At 45.3% G+C, this 22,856-nt stretch overlaps 1 protein-coding gene and 1 non-coding gene across 3 annotated transcripts in view; both read right to left on the bottom strand.

Moving 5' to 3' along the window:
* LOC124552606 overlaps positions 1–22,856 on the bottom strand; it is a 288,912-nt gene that overhangs the window by 207,155 nt on the left and 58,901 nt on the right. The gene's annotated exons all lie outside the window — the stretch shown is intronic.
* Trnar-gcg lies at positions 20,586–20,660 on the bottom strand. Its single transcript has one exon. It is a non-coding gene; the product is annotated as a tRNA-Arg (tRNA).

Raw genomic sequence — 22,856 nt, 5'->3', positions numbered from 1 at the left:
TGCATTTTATATCTAGGTGATGAGTCTTTCGATCCACTTATGAGCCTCAACACAGAGAATATATTGTCTTTTTTTCTGTCAGATTCCTACTAGCGAGTCGGTCATAAAAAAAAGGAGTGGAGGATGGCGTTAAATTTAAAACAGGCTGGATACTGAGCTGTGCAGGGACGACAGGCGAATAGACAGTGGGGTTATTACTGCAGCCCGCTTGCCCAGCCCGCCGTCTGTATTTTAAGTGACCTCCGCGACGTATGAATAAGTGATGGCGTCGCCAGCGGCGTATTCCAGCAGCGGCGGTGTATTCCAGCAGCGCAGCTCCAGGCCGGCGTTTTAATTCCTCTCGCTCAGCGCGCGTCGAAGCACAGGGATTATCGCGCTGAAAAACACCCTCCCCCCACCCTTCCCCGCCCTATCCCCCCTCCACTCCCCACTGTCCTGCGGTCGCCATGACGACCGAGTGACGTCAGAGGGAGCCCGTCGCCGCCGCCACTCGCCCGTTCTCCCCGGCGGTGCCGATCCGTAATCTAGTTGTGACGCGGCTCCGGCTGAAAGTGTAGAGCGCGCATCTGGGACTCCGTTAATGCGCCGCTGATTGGAACGGAACCGGACGCCGGCGGCGCAATTATTCCGCAGCCGTAGGCAGCGAGGACTGCGCCGGAAATTAATAACGGCCGATTACGTGCATATCGCGGGCACTGGCAGTTTCGATGCACCGTCCAACCTTCCGATCTGGCGCCAGGTGCAACCAACCCGATGCGATATATTCACACACACACACACACACACACACACACACACACACACACACAGAGAGAGAGAGAGAGAGAGAGAGAGAGAGAGAGAGAGAGAGAGAGAGAGAGAGGGGGGGGGGGGGAAGGAGAGTGAGGGGGGAGGGAGGGAGGGAGGGAGGGAGGGAGGGAGGGAGAGAAAGAGAGAGAGAGAGAGAGAGAGAGAGAGAGAGAGAGAGAGAGAGATGCAGTAGGTGGCGATACGATGCACAGTCATGAGCTACTGGTTTAGAGACGAATCAGTAAACCCTAGGGATGGCAAAAACCGACCGGTTAAAACCGATACCGGTATGCTGGATCTGAATAAGCGGTACTTTTGGTCTCAGTTGTATCAGGTACTGGATTTTCACTTTTTACTAGTTGCCGAATAAAAAAGCAAACATCAGGTAGCCACAGCAACTTTTATTAAAAAAGCAGTACCTCGTCTCCTACCTTCCAAACTTCACAGAAGCTCTCCTGCGAACCTTGCAGAACTAGCACTCCTGGAAGAAAGGCTATTGCGGAGTCATGGCTTAGTCAGAGCCTGGGGAACGTATCTAGAATGAAATTTTCACTCTACAGCGGAGTGTGCGCTGATATGAAACTTCCTGGCAGATTAAAACTGTGTACCGGATCGAGACTCGAACTCAGGACCCAGAAACATCCCCCCAGGCTGTGGCTAAGGAATGTCTCCGCAATATCCTTTCTTCCTGGAGTGCTAGTTCTGCAAGGTTCGCAGGAGAGCTTCTGTAAAGTTTGGACGGTAGGAGGCGAGGTACTGGCGGAAGTAAAGCTGTGAGGACGGGCGTGAGTCGTGCTTGGGTAGCTCAGTTGGTAGAGAACTTGCCCGCGAAAGGCAAAGGTCCCGAGTTCGAGTCTCGATCCGGCACACAGTTTTAATCTGCCAGGAAGTTTCATATGAGCGCACATTCCGCTGCAGAGTGAAAATCTCATTCTAGAGACGAATCAGTAAACCCTAGGGATGGGAAGAACCGACCGTTTAAAACCGATACCGGTTTGTAGGATCTGAATAAACGGTACTTTTGGTCTCGGTTGTATCAGGTATTGGATTTCCATTTTTTACTAGTAGCCGAATAAAAAAGCAAACATCAGTTAGCCACAGCAGCAGCGCTAACATTTCGCATTTTTAAATCAATTTTTTTATTAAAAAAAGGAGTGATCACACATGTTATTAAGAGCCATGTCACCCCTTCTGTAATGTCCAGCTGTAACATATAAACCCCCCTCCACCATTACTATAATATTCGATACCCGGAATTTGTAGCCGGGTATCGGTACTTTCTGTTACACAAAGAATAAAAATTAATGCACTATGGCGTCTTTTCCTGTTATGTAATTGTACTGTATAACATTATGAATGATAATTAAACAAAATTTACGAACAATTAAATAATATACAACATAATAATCACTATGAACCATCAACATTTTCTCAGAACTATAATAATCAGTGTGTAATTCATTTGATTAGAAGTAGTTATAAATGTTAGTATCGTTGTAACCTTCGTTAATTAACTGCAATTAGATCTCGAAAGTTCAGTTTGGAAAACGTTCTTTTAAATCGATCAAAAAGTAAGAACCAAATTTAAATTAACGTAATTTCAAGGGATATGTAATTTCAATCCCAAATTTGTAAACCAGAATTAATACTATTACTAAAAGAATTACTCGATCATCGTTAGCACATGTAATTAACTCCATTACTTACGTTTGGATGCATATTATGAGCCGTTAAAGAGGTTAAACAACTTACGTATATATTACGTAAATTTAGCAATATTTTCCGATCGATAACTGATTTGTATTTATTAAATTAATGAAACGCATTATTGTGAAAAAGTCATATTTAATTTTCAATCTTAAATTGTACAATTTCTAATCTATAACTCATCTGTAATGAACTAATATTTTATGCTGTGAGTAATCTGATTGTCGACCTTTTGTATAAAATTACAATGAAATGAACACCCTTAGCTGCTTACAGGCGTTAATACGTCAACGGGGACAGATGAAAATGTGTGCCCCGACCGGGACTCGGACCCGGGATCTCCTGCTTACATGGCAGACGCTCTATATACCCTATATATAGTTAAGGCTCACCGGCCACTTGACCATCTTCTTCTTCTGTGCGAATGCACAAACAGTGCCAGAACTCTTAACGGGAATCGGCAACGCGCCGCGAGTAATGAGTATAATGGGCGGGGGCACTACGAAAGTAGTGTGGGACAATACGTTGAGAATGTGGGCTTCAGCAAACGCGGAAATGCATCGTCAGTTCGCCTAGGGGTTCACTTGGTAGTCAAGTCTTTTCGGTCAGTAAATCAGTCCGTCAGCTGCTGGATTGTCAAAGCGACTATATGTGAAGTTTGATGTATTCTGCATTGACTTTGGAAAAATGTTATCATCAACAAATAAACCTCCGAAAACTGTTTGACCTGGAGTGTTAATTAGAAGGAATCACCAGCTACCCGACTCAGGTAAATTACAAGATCAGTACAACAAAAATACTTCGTTATGCTTCGTCCTTACTTACGTCCACTTCAGGTGCAAGTAATCATATTATATAAGTAATTATATATATATATATATATATATATATATATATATATATATATAAAGTAATTATATTAACGCAGCGGTAAGTAAAATATATGCATTCATAAAATAAGGGAGATGGCATACAGCCAACTACACTACGTGATCAAAAGTATCCGGACACCTCCAAAAACATACGTTTTTCATATTTGGTGCATTGTGCTGCCACCTACTACCAGGTACTCCATATCAGCGACCTCAGTAGTCCTTAGACATCGTGAGAAGGCAGAATGGGGCGGTCCGCGAAACTCACGGACTTCGAACGTGGTCAGGTGATTGGGTGTCATTTGTGCCATACGTCTGTACGCGAGATTTCCACGCTGCTAAACATCCCTAGGTCCACTGTTTCCGATGTGATAGTGAAGTACAGCGTACAGGGTGACCTCGTCTGTTTACTGACAGAGCCCGCCGACAGTTGAAGAGGATCGTAATGTGTAATAGGCCGATATCTATCCAGATCATCACACAGAAATTCCAAACTGCATCAGGATCGACTGCAAGTACTATGAGAGGTGGGAGGTGAGAAAACTTGGATTTCAAGGTCGAGCGGCTGCTCATAAGCCACACATCACGCCGGTGAATGCCAAACGACGCCTCGCTTGGTGTAAGGAGCGTAAACACTGGACGACTGAACAGTGGAAAAACGTTGTATGGAGTGACGAATCATGGTACACAATGTGGCGATCTTATGGCAAGGTGTGGGTATGGAGAATGCCCGGTGAACGTTATCTGCCAGCGTGTGTAGTGCCAACAGTAAAATTCGGAGGCGATGGTGTTTGGTATGGTCGTGTTTTTCATGGAGGAGGCTTGCACCGCTTGTTGTTTTTTGTGGCACTATCACAGCACAGGCCTACATTGATGTTTCACGCACCTTCTTGCTACTCACCGTTGAAGGGCAATTCGGGGATGTCTATTACATCTTTCAACACGATGGAGCACCTGTTCATAATGCACGGCCTGTGGCGGAGTGGTTACATGACAATAACATCCCTGTAATGGACTGGCCTGCACAGAGTCCTGACCAGAATCCCATACAACACCTTTCGGTTGTTTTGGAACGCCGATTCCGTGCCAGTCCTCACCTATCGACAGCGATACCTCTCTTTAGTACTGCACTCCGTGAAGAATGGGCTGCCATTCCCAAAGAAACCTCCCAGCACCTGATTGAACGTATGCCTCCGAGAGTGGAAGCTGTCATTAAGGCAAAGTGTGGGCCAACACCATATTGAATTCTGTTCGTCTCTTTGCATGTTTCTTTGATTTACCTTGTGTACTATGCAGTAGCATATCTGTTCCAACTTTTATCGAGCCATGTTACTCGGCAGTGGTAGATCTCGCGAAATTTACGTTCATCCTTCAGTTTTGCACACTAGTGCAGAATACCTCGCGTACGCTCTCTGAATAGTGTTCGTCGCCGCTATTACCTACCCAACAGTGCCAGCAACGTGCTATAACTGACCATCTGTTTCGCCTTCATCCACTAACTCACTCTTATCCACTTCATCTTTAGCGGCCTCTTCGCTTTGAGGAATTAGACGTGGGACTTCATGAGTCAGCCTTATTCATGCCAAGACTTTCTGGGAGTTCAAGACTTCTTTTTCCGCATGGTATATTACACTTCATGCCATGTAGTAGAAATCGCCACTCTACTATTTTCAGGTTGTCTTTTAATTTATCTATGTGTCCATCAATTCGGTAGTTTTTTGACTCTTTTCTAATACCTAAGTTCGTTTTTACTTTTATATAATTCTCGACTTCCTTTTACAGTTTCTAATAATCTTGTGACTTCTGAAATCTAATAATCTTATTTGAGACGCCAGTATCTCGTTTCTTCGACGTTTAATTTTTGGCATCACGCCAATTTTTTTTTCGTCTGCACCTGCTACTAATAAATTTTGAGAATGTATCTCTCTGATCTAACTGTTCTATTCGCAGGTTCTGTTGTTACAGGTGTTTCAATCAGAGTGGAACAATGGACAAACATGAGAGACCGTAAATAAATAAATGAATACAAACATTAATTAAAAGCCCAGGCGGAAAATGTTATTTGCAGAATAAACAAATATCTATTTAAATTTGTACCATATTTTCTCGTGAACTAAAAAATTGCATTTTTTGTAAAGGTCGACAATATCTGCAGGGTGCCCAATTGATCTGGACCACTCCAAATAACATTTTGGTCAGAAGCAAATTAAAAATTCCATCAAGCAATTGTTGTTTAGCTATCAAGGGGACATTAACCAGCACGAGTGTCTTTCTAGTAACTCCCTTCGTTACGTATATATGAATAATTTTACTTCATTTCTCAACAGCTCTACGTATTTTTACGACATAAGCTCCATGATGCTCTGCACAGGTGGAGCTATACACTGACGTCACGCCGTCTAATCTCTTCTTCTATCAGGAATGTACACTACTGGCCATTAAAATTGCAACACCACGAAGATAACGTGCTACAGACGCGAAATTTAACCGACACGAAGAAGATGCTGTGATATGCAAATGATTAGCTTTTCAGGAGCATTCACACAAGGTTGGCGCCGGTGGCGACACCTACAACGTGCTGACTTGAGGAAAGTTTCCAACCGATTTCATATACACAAACAACAGTTGACCGGCGTTGCCTGGTGAAACGTTGTTGTGATGCCTCGTGTAAGGAGGAGAATTGCGTACCATCACGTTTCCGACTTTCATAAAGGTCGGATTGTAGCCTATCGCGAATGCGGTTTATCGTATCGCGACATTGCTGCTCGCGTTGGTCGAGATCCAATGACTGTTACCAGAATATGGAATCGGTGGGTTCAGGAGGGTAATACGGGACGCCGTGCTGGATCCCAGCGGCCTCGTATCACTAGCAGTCGAGATGACAGGCATCTTATCCTCATGGCTGTAACGGATCTTGCAGCCACGTCTCGATCCCTGAGTCAACAGAGGGGGACGTTTGCAAGACAACAACCATCTGCACGAACAGTACGACGACGTTTGCAGCAGCATGGACTATCAGCTCGCAGACCGTGGCTCCGGCTACCCCTGACGCTGCATCACAGACAGGAGCGCCTGCGATGGTGTACTCAGGGACGAACCTGGGTGCACGCATGGCGAAACGTCAGTTTTTCGGATGAATCCAGGTTCTGTTTATAGCATCACGATGGTCGCATCCGTGTTTTGCGACATCGCGGTGAACGCACATTGGAAGCATGTATCCGTCATCACCATACTGGCGTATCACCCGGCTTGATGGTATGGGGTGCCATTGGTTACACGTCTCGGTCACGTCTTGTTCGCATTGACGGCACTTTGAACAGTGGACGTTACATTTCAGATGTGTTACTACCCGTGGCTCTACCCTTCATTCAATCCCTGCGAACATTTCAGGAGGATAATGCACGACCGCATGTTGCAGGTCCTGTACGGGCCTTTCTGGATAGAGAAAATGTTCGACTGCTGCCCTGGCCAGCACATTCTCCAGCAACTGAAAACGTCTGGTCAATAATGGCCGAGCAACTGTGTCGTCACAATACGCCAGTCACTACTCTTGATGAACTGTGGTATCGTGTTGAAGCTGCATGGGCAGCTGTACCTGTACACGCCATCCAAGCTCTGTTTGACTCAATGCCCAGGCGTATCAAGGCCGTTATTACGGCTAGAGGTGGTTTTCTGGGTTCTGATTTCTCGGGATCTATGCACCCAAATTGCGTGAAAATGTAATCACATGTCAGTTCTAGTATAATATATTTGTCTAATGAATACCCGTTTATCATCTGCATTTTTTCTTGGTGTAGCAATTTTAATGGCCAGTAGCGTATCACGTTTCACTGCCGCATATTCGATTCTATTGATGTATCTACATCACAAAACGGCGAAAATTGTCACACTGTCCCAAACTGGTTATTTAACGTTTCCCAGCGTCAACAGAAAATTGATTGATTGACGTAGTGAGACAAGTGTTACAGTTAGAAACTGCCTATCCACTCAGGTGACGATAGTCACGGGGTTAGCGATATGCACATATACCGATGGCGTTAGTATCGCGTGCACAAGGTGCAAAACGGTGGCAGTGCATTGGCGCATCCGTCATTTGGACTCAGGTGATCCGTGTGAAAAGGTTTCCGTCATGATTATGACCGCCCGGCGGGAATTAAGACAACGCGGAATGGTAGTAGGAGGTAGATGAATGGTCTATTCCATTTGGGAAATCGATAGGTAATTCAGTATTCCGCGATCCGTAGTGACAAGACGGTACCACATTTCAGATGTTACCTCTCACGGCGGACAAGGCAATGGCCGACGGCCTTCACTTAACGACTAAGAGCAGCGAAGTTTGAGTGCAGTTGTCAGTGCTAACAGACAAGCAACACCGCGTGAAATAACCGCAGAAATCAGTGTGAGGCGTACGACGAACGTATCTCATAGGACAGTCCGGCGGTACATGGCGTTAATGGACTATGGCAGCAAGCGCCTTTGTAAACAACACGACATCGCCTTCAGCGCCAGTCCTGGACTCGAGACCGTATCGCTTGGATCCTAGACGACTACAAAACCGTGGCCTGGTCAGGTAGCACCGATTTCAGTTGCTAAGAGCTGACGGTAGGGTTGGAGTATGGCGCAGACCCCATGAAGCCATGGACCAAAGTCGTCAAGAAGACACTGAGCAAACTAGTGGTGGCTCCATAATGGTGTAAGCTGTGTTTACGTCGGATGGACTGGGGGCTCTGGATGTTAGGCTACTTGGAGGCTATTTGCAGCCATTCACAGACGCCATTTTTACAAACAGCGATGTAATTTTTATGGCTCACACTGCGCAATATCTCCAGGCCACAGCTGTTTGAACATTCCGGATATGTGACCTTCTCCCGGCGAATCGAATGTTCAAGTAACTTACGGGTTTGCTGCCAGGTGACATCTTTGGTTGTGTGTTGCCTCTGCGTTAATTTGTTCTGTGTGCGGTATCCCCCGTGTTTTTCCTCTGCGAACCGAGGTATTAAACTGACTTGCACATTGCTTCCTCCTTGCAGTTGTGCCTTGAGAATGGCAGTGTGTGCTCCTGTCGAAATACAGGCGGCGGTCGACGACGTTTCTCGGCAGCAAACCAGTAAGTTATTTGAACATTCCGGATAATTCGAGCGCATGATTTGGCCACCCAGATCGTCCAACATGAATCCCGTTGAACATTTATGGGACGTAATCGAATGATCGTGCAGGAAACCTGCACCGGCAACACTTGACCAATTATGGCCGGTGACAGAGGCAGCATGGATCGATATTTCTGCAGGGGACTTGCAACGATTTCTTGAGTCCATCCTACGTGGATCTGCTACACTAAGCCAGGCAAAAGGAGGTCCGATAGAATACTAGAAGGTATCCCATGGCTTTTGTCACCACCCTATAAGTTTTGACGGAGCGTAACTTTCGTCGCGCAAATAACCATATTATATTCACCCGGTATTTGATAGTCAGAATACTTAGCGACTTACAATGCATTTCAAAAAGAATTTTAAACCTTTATGAAGCTTTTTCTCCCAGGTACCTCCCACAGGAAGGCGAAACGGAAATGAAGTTTATCGCTTTTTTCTTTCTCGCTATTCCGCTAGCAAAACTGGCACGTCAGGCTTGTTTTATACACTACTGGCCATTAAAATTGCTAAACCAAGAAGAAATGCAGATCATAAACGGGTATTCATTGGACAAATATACTAGAACTGACACGTGATTACATTTTCACGCAATTTGGGGGTATAGATCCTGAGAAATCAGTACCAGAACAACTACCTCTGGCCGTAATAACGGCCTTGATACGCCTGGGCATTGAGTCAGAGCTTGGATGGCGTGTACAGGTAGAGCTGCCCATGCGGCTTCAACATGATACCGCAGTTCACGAAGAGTAGCGACTGGCGTATTGTGACGAGACAGTTGCTCGGCCGCCATTGACCAGACGTTTTCAATTGGTGAGAGATCTGGAGAATGTGCTGGCCAGGGCAGCAGTCGAACATTCTCCGTGTCCAGAAAGGCCCGTACAGGACCTACAACATGCGGTCGTGCATTATCCTGCTGAAATGTTCGCAGGGATTGAATGAAGGGTAGAGCCACGGGTCGTAACACACTGTTTAAAGCGCCATCAATTCGAACAAGAGGTGACCAAGACGTGTAACCGATGGCACCCCATACCATGACGCCGGGTGATACGCCAGTATGGCGATGACAAATACACGCTTCCAATCTGCGTTCACCGCGATGTCGCCAAACACGGATGCGACCATCACGATGCTGTAATCAGAACCCTGGTTCCTAGGAAGAAATGACGTTTTGCCATTCGTGCACCCAGGTTCGCCGTTGAGTACACCATCGCAGGCGCTCCTGTCTGTGATGCAGCGTCAAAGGTAACCGCAGCCATGGTCACCGAGCTGATAGTCCATGCTGCTGCAAACGTCGTCGAACTGTTCGTGCAGATGGCTGTTGTCTTGCAAACGTCCCCGTCTGTTGACTCAGGGATCGAGACGTGACTGCACGATCCGTTACAGCCATGCGGATAAGATGCCTGTCATCTCGACTGCTAGTGATACGAGGTCGTTGGAATCCAGCACGGCGTTCCGTATTACCCTCCTGAACCCACCGATTCCATATTCTGCTAACAGTCATTGGATCTCGACCAACGCGAGCAGCAATGTCGCAATACGATAAACCGCAATCCGATAGGCTACAATCCGATCTTTATCAAAGTCGGAAACGTGATGGTACGCATTTCTCCTCCTTACACGAGGCATCACAACAACGTTTCACCAGGCAACGCCGGTCAACTGCTGTTTGTGTATGAGAAATTGGTTGGAAACTTTCCTTATGTCAGCACGTTGTAGGTGTCGCCACCGGCGCCAACCTTGTGTGAATGCTCTGAAAAGCTAATCATTTGCATATCACAGGATCCTCTTCCTGTCGGCTAAATTTCGCGTCTGCAGCACGTCACCTTCGGGGTGTAACAATTTTAATGGCCAGTAGTGTACTTTACTAACTAACTGTACTCGCAACACATTTCGCAGACACTCTCCACATACACCAAAATTATATCATTGCACGACACACAGTTCAGAAGATACGACAACGCAATCAGCGAGATGCGGGGAAAACTAGTTTTTCTTGAAACACACCGCAAATTAGCCATTCAGTACACATCGAGTGGTTTATAGTGAAAACAGTTAGCGACTTCCTTCAAACTGTAACCGGAATTTTATCGTGGTCACGCAATGAAATATTTGACCAACTTAAAGTTTCAGAAAGCATTCTCTAATTAGAGCAGAGCGCGATCGATGAAAAAGGCTAAAAAATATTTATTCGTTAGCATCCGGCTTCGGCCCTTTCCCCAGACCCTCTTCAGGCTTTTTCCCCCGTCATTATGGCTGGTGGTGGCAGCAGATGGAGTGCGATCCGTATAAGCGCGGAAACCCATAATGTTGCAAGGGCATGAGGACTTTCAAATCTTTGAACGTGGTACACTCACTGTAGTGATTTCTCCTGTGCATCGTTTTAGGGGTGCAATGAACCCTGACTTTTTTTTATATAACATTTCGGGTCCAGATCGAACAGCGCAGGTGGAAGAGATCTTGGAAAGAGAGGATATTCGGCAAACGGACCGGCCAATGGAACGCGCTAAACAACTGCTTACCAGCCTTGCGGCCACCAAGCGAGCGCGTCGGAGAGCAGGCGTTGGCGTCGGTAGTGATCGCAAACCTTATCCAGGTTCATGTCGCACCCTTTTTAGTGCCCAGGGGACTCTCACGAGACGTGTGATCATTGTCTTCGTTTAAAAATGTACTTTCTATACGTCTCAATCCCTGTTCCTTTCAGTTGCCTTCTGTACTTTACCGTAACATTTATTTCCACGTTTGGTCCAAGTCCCATCGAGCTACGTTCCTTGCCAGGGCCACAGGATGCGAAAGTTTTGCTGATCAGCGTATACAGGGTGGTCCATTGATCGTGACCGGGCCAAATATCTCACGAAATAAGCGTCAAACGAAAAAACTACAAAGAACTAAACTTGTTTAGCTTTAAGGGAGAAACCAGATGGCGCTATGGTTGGCCCGCTAGATGGCGCTGCCATAGGTCAAACGGATATCATATGTTTTTTTTAAATAGGAACCCCCATTTTTATTACGTATTCGTGCAGTACGTAAAGATATATGAATGTTTTTGTTGGACCACTTTATTCGCTTTGTGATAGATAGCGCTGTAATAGTCACAGACATATGGCTCACAATTTTAGACGAACAGTTGCTAACAGGTACGTTTTTTAAATTAGAATACAGAACGTAGGTACGTTTGAGCATTCCATCTCGATTGTTCCAATGTGATACATGTACCTTTGCGAACTTATCACTTCTGAGAATGCATGCTGTTACAGCGAGATTACCTGTAAATACCACATTAATGCAATAAATGCTGAAAATGATGTCCGTCACCATCAATGCTTTTGGCAGTACGTGTAACGACATTCCTCTCAACAGCGAGTAGTTCGCCCTCCGTTATGTTCGCACATGCATTGACAATGCGCTGACGCATGTTGTCAGGGGTTGTCGGTGGATCAAGATAGCAAATATCGGTCAACTTTCCCCACAGAAAGAAATCCCGGGACGTCAGATCCGGTGAACGTGCGAGCCATGGTATGGTGGTTCGACGACCAATCCACCTGTCATGAAATATGCTATTCAATACCGCATCAACCGCACGAGAGCTATGTGCCGGACATCCATCATGTTGGAAGTACATCGACATTCTGTCATGCAGTGAAACATCTTGTAGTAGCATCGGTTGAACATTACGTAGGAATTAACGTACATTGCACCATTTTGATTGCCATCGATAAAATGGGGATCAATTATCCTTCTTACCGTAATGACGCACCATACATTAACCCGCCAAGGTCGCTAATGTTCCACTTGTCGCAGCCATCGTGTATTTTCCGTTGCTCAATAGTGCATATTATGCCGGTTTACGTTACCGCTGTTGGTGAATGACGCTTCGTCGTTAAATAGAATGCTTGCAAAAAACGTGTCATCGTCCCGTAATTTCTCTTGTGCCCAGTGACAGAACTGTACACGACGTTAAAAGTCGTCCCCATGCAATGCCTGGTGCATAGAAATATGGTACGCGTGCAATCGATGTTGATGTAGCATTCTCAACACCGACATTTTTGAGATTTGCGATTCTCAGGCAATTTGTGTGCTACTGATGTGCGGATTAGCCGCGACAGCAGCTAAAACACCTACTTGGGCATCATCATTTGCTTGAGGTCGTGGTTGGCGTTTCACATGTGGCTGAACACTTCCTGTTTCCTTAAATAACGTAACTATCCGGCGAACGGTCCGGACACTTGGATGATGTCGTCCAGGATACCGAGCAGCAGACATAGCACACGCCCGTTGGGCATTTTGATCACAATAGCCATACATCAACACTATATCGATCTTTTCCGCAATTGGTAAACGGTTCATTTTATCACGGGTAATGTATCACGAAGCAAATACCGTCCACACTGGCGGAATGTTACGTGATACGACGTACTTATACGTTTGTAAGTATTACAGCGCCGTATATCACAAAGCGAAAAAAGTGGTCCAACTAAAATATTCATATTTCTTTACTTACTACACGAATACGTAATAAAAATTGGGGGTTCCTATTTTAAAAAAACGCATTTGATATCACTTTGACCTACGGCAGCGCCATCTAGCAGGCTAACTATAGCGCCATCTGGTTTCCTCCTTCAAGCTAGACAACTTTCGTTCTTTGAATTTTTTTTTCGTCTGATGCTTATTTCGTCAGATGTTTGGTCCGGTCACTATCAATGGGCCACCCTGTATATTATACCGCAGTCAACATTCTCATGGGGGATTGTCGGTGCTCTCATGTACCCCTGCTAGAAGCCGACCTCGGTAAAGATCAGTTTGTCATCTAGAGAAAGGGAGGAATCCATGACGCAACACTGACACTATGACTTGTCTTACAAGATAGATTAAGGAAAGGAAAACTTACGTTTATACCATTTTAAGATTTGGAGAAATATTTTGACAATGTCGACTGCAATAACATGCTTAAATTTCCGAAACGGTAAAATACCGACTGGAAGATTGTTTATGACTTGTACAGACACATAAGAGTCGAGGGGCATGAAAGGGAAGCAGTGGTTGAGAAGAGAGTCAGACATGGTTGTAGGGCACCGCCGATGTTATTCAGTCTTTATACTAAGCAAGCAGTAAAGGAAACAAAAGAAAAAAATTGGAGTAGGAATTAAAATCCGGGGAGGAGAAATAGAAACTTATAGGCTTGCCATTGACAGTATAATTCTGTTAGTGACCACTAAGGACTCGGAAGTGCATTGTACAGAATGGCCATTGTCTTCAATGGAGAGTATAAGATTAACATTAACAAAATCAAAAACAGATGTAGACTGTAGTCAAATCAGGCGAGGCTGAGGGAATTAGATTAGGAAACGAGACACTGAAAGTAGTAGATGAATTTTGCTATTTGGACAGAAAAATAACTGATTATTTCAGGAGAAAGGAGGATATAAAATGTAGACTGGCAATGGCAAGAATACGTTTTGGAAGAAGAGATATTTGTCAATATCGAATATAGGTTTAAGTGTTGCGAAGTCTTTTCTTTAGGCATGTGTAGAAAGTGAAAAGTGGACGATAAATAGGCTAGACAAGAAGAGAAAAAGGATTTTGAAAGGAGGAGGATGAAGACCAGATGGGTAGATCACTTAACTGATGAACAAGTGCTGCACGAAATTGGGTAGGAATTGTGGCACAACTTTAGTAAAAGAAGGGATCGGTTGACAGGACACATTCTTAGACATCAAGGGATTACAAATTTAGTAGTGGAGGGAAATGTGTGGAGGTAAAAATCGTAATGTGAGACCAAGAGATGAATTTGTGCACGACAGCATGGAGAATTACATCACAGAGTCTTCTAACTGAAGAACACAACAATAGTGGCGGCGACGACGACAACAACTACAATAACAACTCATCAACCATTAATAATGTAATCCGTTATTTTCGTGTTTCTTTTTATTATAGACATTATCTTACATATAAAACGTTTTAAAGAGAGCTGCTATCATTTACATCAACGGAAAATTCTGTCGAAATCTTTTCGCATTTCTTTACGTTCGCTGAACGACGATACTTTCCTGCAGAGTACGCTTCATGTATGAACAACTACATATTGCTGCTGATCCTCTCTGAGAAACAGTTTGTGTGTACTGAGAACTTCAGAGGTCCTGCTACACTTCTTTGCGGCACACGTGACGTTTCTGTAGAGTAACTGTCGCCCATGGAGGTGAGTCTTAGGCGGTGACCAAAAAAAAATTTTTCTTAAGTATTATTTGACGTCCAAAAATGGTTAACGGACAGTGGCTCACTAGGTGGGCAATAATTACAGGTGCGTGTTGTGGCGTCAGGTGTTTTCGGCACGCCACCTGCATTCGCACGCAGCACTGTATGTGGCGTCAGAACTCGCAAGGCTTTTCTCAGGAACCGCGCGGAATAATTAACTTCTTGTTTCACGCTATGAAGCGAGTGTTGTAGTAGAAGACCACACGGGTAGCTTTCAGTTAATGTACAATATTGCAGTGCCTGCGTTATTCTCAATCACCGAAGTTCCTTTGGCCATGCATGAATACCAAAGAAGCTTTGCATCGCAGTTCGGAATAGCACAGGCACAGCAATATCGAATTTATACCCAGGCAAACGACTTTCGCGTAACATGTCCGGCCTGTACGGAAATATACATAGTGGATGTAGGCGTACAGTTCATAGACACATGGCTGACGACATACGCACATTTGGGTCCGGCCGTCAGTCGTGCAAAGATAGCCCATCGCTTAGGCGATCGCTTGCGATAAGTGAGAAACCAGGGTTTTAGTCCCGGTCCGGCACAAATTTTCATTGTTATCATTCCATTCTACTGCTGATACCTGTCTATATTGGCAATTGTGAATACATTTAATGTATTCAGTTTGTATGTCTCCTTTAAACTACGAATGTGACGCGACAATCTGCCCCCACATTTCTTCCTTATATACAGGGTGGTCCATTCATAGTGACCGGGCCAAATATCTCACGAAATAAGCATCAAACGAAAAAACTACAAAGAACGAAACTCGTCTAGCTTGAAGGGGAAACCAGATGACGCTATGGTTGGCCTGCTAGATGGCGCTGCCATAGGTCAAACTGACATCAACTGCATTTTTTAAAAAAATGGGAACCCCCATTTTTATTACATATGCGTGTAGTAAGTAAAGAAATATGAATGTTTTACTTGGACCACTTTTTTCGCTTTGTGATAGATGGCGCTGTAACAGTCACAAACGTGTAAGTACGTGGTATCACGTAACATTCCGTCAGTGCGGACGGTATTTGCTTCGTGATACATTACCCGTGTTGAAAAGGACCGTTTAACAGTTGCGGAAAAGGTCGATATCGTGTTGATGTATGGCTATTGTGATCAAAATGACCAACGGGCTTGTGCTACGTATGCTGCTCGGTATCCTGGACGACATCGTCCAACTGTCCGGACCGTTCGCCGGATAGTTACGTTATTTAAGGAAACAGGAAGTATTCAGCCACATGTAAATCGTCAACCACGAACTGCAACAAATGATGATGCCCAAGTAGGTGTTTTAGCTGCTGTCGCGGTTAATCCGCACATCAGTAGCAGACAAATCGCGTGAGAATCGAGTATCTCAAAAACGTCGGTGTTGAGAATGCTATATCAACTTCGATTGCATCCGTACCATGTTTCTATGCACCAGGAATTGCATGGCGACGACTTTGAACGTCGTGTACAGTTCTGCCACTGGGCACAAGAGAAATTACGGGACGACGACAAAAATTTTGTGCACGTGTTCTATTTAGCGACGAAGCGTCATTCACCAACAGCGATAACGTAAACTGGCATAATATGCACTACTGGGCAACGGAAAATCCACTGTGGCGGCGACTAGTGGAACATCAGCGACCTTGCCGGGTTAATGTATGGTGCGGCATTATGGGAGGAAGGATAATTGATCCCCATTTTATCGATTGCAATCTAGATGATGCAATGTATGCTGATTTCCTACGTAATGTTCTACCGATGTTACTACAAGATGTTTCACTGCATGACAGAGTGGTGACGTACTTCCAACATGATGGACGTCCGGCACATAGCTCGCGTGCGGTTGAGGCGGTATTGAATAGCATATTTCATGACAGCTGGATTGGTCGTCGAAGCATCATACCGTGGCCCGCACGTGCCCCGGATCTGACGTCCCCGGATTTCTTTCTGTCGGGAAAGTTGAAGGATATTTGCTATCGAGATCCACCGACAACGCCTGACAACATGCGTCAGCGCATTGTCAATGGATGTGCGAACATTACGGGAGGCGAACTGCTCGCTGTTGAGAGGAAGGTCGTTACACGTATTGCCAAATGCATTGAGGTTGACGGACATCATTTTGAGCATTTATTGCATTAATGTGGTATTTAGAGGTAATCAGGCTGTAACAGCGTGCGTTCTCCGAAATGATAAGTTCACAAAGGAACAACCGAAATAAAATGTTCAAACGTACCTACGTTCTGTATTTTCATTTAAAAAATCCTACCTGTTACCAACTGTTCATCTAAAATTGTGAGTCGTATGTTTGTGAGTATTAGAGCACCATGTATCACAAAGCGAAAAAGGTGGTGCAACTAAAACATTCATGTTTATTTACGTACTAAACGAATATTTAATAAAAAAGGGGGGGGTTCCTATTTTGATATCCGTTTGACCTATGGCAGCGCCATCTAGCGGGCCAGCCATAGCGCCATCCTGTTTCCCACTTCAAGCTAGACGAGTCTGGTTCTTTGTGGTTTTGTCGTTTGACGCTTATTTCTTGAGATATTTGGCCCGGTCGCCATCAATGGACCACCATGACAAACACTCATGCTTAACAGCAGGAAAGGAAAGCATGTCGAAATGTAGTGTCTTCAACAGTCGAAGCTGAGAGAGTTCAAGGAGATTAAAGCTGATTTAGAAAATTATATTTGTGTAATATGCGAGAGGCGTCCATTAAGTAATAAGACACTCCTTTTTTTGAAAGCAGGATGGTTTCATTCAGGATTCCAGTACATAAATTATTCCAGATTCTTCTGGCTACAAGACGGTGTTTTTGAGCATGAACTGTGTACAGTGCGACGCCCTTACGACACCCTACTGGGAAGGCCTGTATGCTCACATGGTTCCGCTCTACTGGTCGATGTTGGATCCAGCGTGTTGCTGCATCAATAACCTCCCCATCATGCACGTACTCCTTCCCGCGGAGTGTATCCTTCATTGGGCGAACAGATGGAAGTCGGAAGGTTCCGGGATGTACGGTGGATGAGGAACAAGAGTCCAACGAAGTTCCGTGAGCTCCTTTGGGGTGCAAAGATTTGTGTGAGGTCTTGTGTTATCACAGAGAAAGAGACGGTCGTTCGCATTTTTGTGGCGACGATGACGCTACAGACGTTTCTTCAGTTTCCTGAGGCTAGCACAACAGACTTCAGAGTTGATCGTTGCACGATCAGGGAGGATATCAAACGGAATGATCCCTATCAGTGTCTTGCAAGATCACTGCCCATGACTTAACAGGATGGGGGTGTTCAAAATGGTTCAAATGGCTCTAAGCCCTATGGGACTTAACATCTGAGGTCATCAGTCCTCTAGACGGAGAACTACTTGAGCCTAATTAACATAAAGACATCACACACATGCATGCCCGAGGCATGATTCGAACCTGCGACCGCAGCAGCAGTGCGGTCCCGGACTGAAGAATGAGGATGTGGCTTTGAACATTTTCTTCGGAGGACTGGTGATGTGGCGCCACTCCGTAGACTGCCCTTTTTTCCGGTTCGAAGTGATGTGCACATGTTTCATCGCCAGTGACGATATTCTACAAAAAATTATCACTATCAGGCTCGCATCGCGCAAGCAGGTCCGCACAGATGGTCCTTCGTTGTTCTTTATGTCTTCTATCAGGCGGCGAGGGTTACCAGCGAGCGCACACACGTTTGAGCATCCCAGGTGGTGGACATGTGACGCATCACTACCAACAGAGAGGTCCAGTTGATCAGCGAAGTGTTTGACGGTGATCCGTCCCTCACCTCGAATGGGACTGTCTGCACGTTCCAATATTGCATGAGTCACAACTGTGTCCTGCTGGCCGGCACGCGAGGTATCGGACCACAATATGCTGAACTGACAGCAGCACGCCACAAACCTCACACAAAGGTGAATCCTCCTCCCTCCCCCCCCCCCCCCCCGGACGAGGAAGCCATGTGTGAAAGGGCTATGCCCGATGCCTAGTCTGGTAAGCAAAACCTCCTTCCGGCAGCGAGGCTGACACGAAGTCCGCCAAGCTTTTGTATTCGGTTTGAGCCAGCGCAGTTTGTTGTCCGACACCTGCAACCATCCACTCTCCCACTGACGCATGATGCGTCTGTCAGAAAATGAGATAATGGCGTGCAACGGGATGGGGCATTGATGGACAGCACCATCCCGACATGCTTCCTTGTGAGCTTTATCAGCCATGTCGTTAGCCTGTATCCCAACGTGGCCAGGTACCCAGCAATAGATCCCTCCTTGCCACGGTGTTGGAGCTGCCGTAAGGAGTCATGGATGAGCTGAATCAGCGGGTCTACCAGATTCATTTGGTGAAACGCTTGCAGTGGACCAAGAGTCGGAACAGACAAGAAAATTCGTACGGTGGTGTGTGTGAACCATCTCCAGTGCCATCACAATGCCATGTAACTCCGCATCATAATTTGTAAATTGTTCTGGAAGACTCACTTTAAAAACCCTATCAGGGAAAGGCACAGAACAACCGAGAGCATTCCCCTGCTATGATACATCTGTATAAATAACGATAAAACTATGGTACATACTTAAAATAGACGAAAACAAAGTTGTAGAAACCATATCTGGAGTACAATTTTTCGGATACTGCGTCAAGCTTAAAATCACTTCTGGCCTCCGAAGACACCCAGGCTGTGTATTTTCACGCTCCAGAGATACAGATCCTTGAGACAGGCCGTAGCACGTATGCCAAATGGCTGGGTCGCCTGTGGCCGATTCCTAAACAGTCGTTCGAAGGCGGGTTGGATCCCTGACCTAAATGCCAGTGATTGGGGTGACGCCGAGATTTTCTGCGCCTGTTGAGCCAAAAGGATACATCACCGAATCCAGCCTCTGCACACAGACTCTGAACTGGGCTGGTCCGAAAGGCTCCAGTGGATATCCGAATGCTCGCATGGTGGACAGCATCTAACATCCGGAGGTAGGAAGGAAGGGCCGATCCATAGACCACGCTGTCATAGGCTAAGCGTGGTCGAACAAATGGCCTATAAAAGTGTAGGAGGCGCGACCTGTCAGCTCCCCATGTTTTTCCGCCAAGGCGTTTCAAGTTTGTTCGTACGTCTTTCAGATGTGGGAGCCATGTTAATTTCGAGTCAAATAATAAACCCAAAAAGCGCACTGTGTATTGAAAAAATATAATACGGTCCCCCATCGTAGGATATTCTTCAAACTAATCGCGAACAATTGTGACTCGATGACCATCCATAGCTGTTTAGCAACGTGAAGTCCATGAGTGGCTGAAAATGGTCTCCAAGTAGTCGAACATAACAAGGACCCACCCTGCCGCTGTGGCCGAGCGGTTTTAGACGCTTCAGTCCGGAATCACGCTGCTGCTACGGTAGGAGATTCGAATCCTGCCTCGGGCATAAATGTGTGTGATGTCCTTAGGTTGGTTAGGTTTAAGTAGTTCTAAGTCTAAGGGACTGATGACCTCAGATCTTAAGTCCCACAGTGCTCAGAGCCATTTTTGAACAAGTACCCAGTCCATTACATGAAAAAAAGCCCACGCCGTTATGGAGCCACCACAAGCTTGCCCTCCGACTGACTATACTGCGATCGACAGCAGCATACACCTTTTTCAACCTCTTGTGGATGTTTCCCACTGTCTCGTTTTCACAGCACACGAATTCTATGACAGCACGTTGCTTCTGACGAACGTCAAGTGTACCAGCCATCTTGAAGACACGCTGTGACGGCGCCACTCACGCGAAAAAGTTGAACTAAGGAGAATGAGATTTTCACTCTGCGGCGGAGTGTGCGCTGACATGAAACTTCCTGCCAGATTAAAGCTGTGTGCCGAGCCGAGACTCGAACTCGGGACCTTTGCTTTTCGCGGGCAAGTGCTCTACCAACTGAGCTACCCAAGCACGACTCACGCCCCGTCCTCACAGCTTTACTTCCGCCAGTACCTCGTCTCCAACTTCCCAAACTTCACAGAAGCTCTCCTGCAAAACCTAGCAGAACTATCACTCCTGGAAGAAAGGATAATGCGGAGACATGGCTTAGCCACAAGCCTGGGGGATATTTCCAGAATGAGATTTTCACTCTGCAGCGGAGTGTGCGCTGATTTGAAACTTCCTGGCAGATTAAAACTGTGTGCTGGACTGAGACTCGAACTGGGGACCTTTGCCTTACGCGGGCAAGTCCTCTACCAATTGAGCTACTCAAGCACGACTCACGAGCCGTCCCGAGTTCGAGTCTCGGTCCGGCACACAGTTTTAATCTGCCAGGAAATTTCAGGTTGAACTAAGTTTGAAAACAAGTGGGAAGGATGTATCTACACACTGTAAGACTTTCAAACATGCAGAATGAAAACTGTATTTTTACAAAAATAGTGTGCATTTCTTTTGGAGTGACCCTCGTATATGCTGTTAACGAGGAAAGAAATGAATCGAGCGACAGTGGAAATATGTGATGAAGGACTATCCAGGAAAATCCTGAACTGTAAGCGAAAACGAAGGCGGGGCATGGGTGGGTCAACAATACGACGGATCAGGAAGTTTCCTGGGGTGGACGCGAGCCGATGGCGGAATGTTGATCTTTCCGTGAGCTGGTTTCCGAGCATCCGGCAGGGACACGGAAGGAGGTGTAATTTACACCGCCTACAAAGAAAGAGAGGGAGTTGAAAGGCCGGCAAGACAATTAGGCAGGCTGGCGTAATTAAACAGGCGCAGCTCTCTTGTTTAGCCCTGCGTGGGCGTCGTCGTCAAAGAACACCTGCGGACTTGTGTCAGCGGGCGCCGAGCCTGAGAGTAATGAAGAACTGGAAGACTTCATTCTGAAGGTAAACTAAATTAAAATGGTAATTAAGAGGCCTGTCTCTATAGAACATTTCGGACTTCGTCACACCAATCCAGTTACCTTGGAGCAACTTCAGTGGCGAAATGTGCTGCTCTTGCCACAGCTCCGTTTACAATGCTAGTGACGACACAACGAAATTTTACTTGCTGGATGGGTACAGTATATCGACACACTTCCTAGATGTGTCACACACAATAGAGAGGATATAAAATATAGACTGGCAATGGTAAGAAAAGCATTTCTGAAGAAGATAGATATATATCTAAAGTCCCATGAAAAAACCGACTATATAGAATACAAACATAATTCAGAAAAGCTTATGAAAACAAAGTATGGAAAAATTAAAAGAGTTTATAGATTCAAATACCTGGGGGAGTGGCTCCAAGGCAATGGACTGAATAACTCAACAAATAAAGAAAGAATAAAAAAGTTAGAATTTGCATATAAATTAACACAAAACTACTACAATAAGACATCAATGTCCATACAAGCGAAGATTAGACATTATAATTCAGTCATTAAGACACAAGCAAACGTATGTATAAGAGTGCCTAACATTGAGTGAGAAAGGCGAATTAAGAGAACTAGAAAAAAGAGGAAAACAAGGAAAATAGGTGCATTAAAAGGAGAAATGAAGACTTATACAAAAATACAGAATAGATCACAGATACAATGAGGAAGAGACGGCTAAAATTTTATGGACCATTAAAACGAATGGAAGAAACACGGATTACAAAGAAAATTTTTAATTACGTTAGTTGGCTGAAAAAAACTGTAGTATGGATAGAAGCAGTAAAGAAAGACGCCAACAGAATAGGTGTTACAGAAGAAATAATACGCGACAGGAATCACTTTAGGCTACTGATAGAAAACGCAAACTATGAAGAAGATGCGCCAAAACCTCGACCCAAGAGAGTGTGGACAGATGAGCAGAGACGAGCAGTTGAAGAGAAAATGAAGAAGTACTGGGAAGAACGGGAGAAAAAGAAACACCGTAAGTCTTAAGTTGTATGCGGTCCCTAGCTGGCCAAATTCATAAATTAAAAAAAAAGACTGAGTATGGTGTACTGAACGACATTACATCAGTATTTACGTCATTTGCAGACTAGTAATTATAGTTGCCAAGGAGATGTATGTTTAGGTTGGTTACTATCTCCAAGTTCGTGTGGCAAGAGCAAGCCGTTAACGCTTACTTACCTCTGGGCAGCAGATCAGCTGTTTAAGTGCGGATAAATCGACGCAAAACAATTAGTCTATACTGAG

This window comes from Schistocerca americana, chromosome 10, assembly GCF_021461395.2.
Source record: "Schistocerca americana isolate TAMUIC-IGC-003095 chromosome 10, iqSchAmer2.1, whole genome shotgun sequence".
NCBI lineage: Eukaryota > Metazoa > Arthropoda > Insecta > Orthoptera > Acrididae > Schistocerca > Schistocerca americana.
Note: the sequence above shows the minus strand (reverse complement) of the source record. Positions and strands in the feature narration are given on the sequence as shown.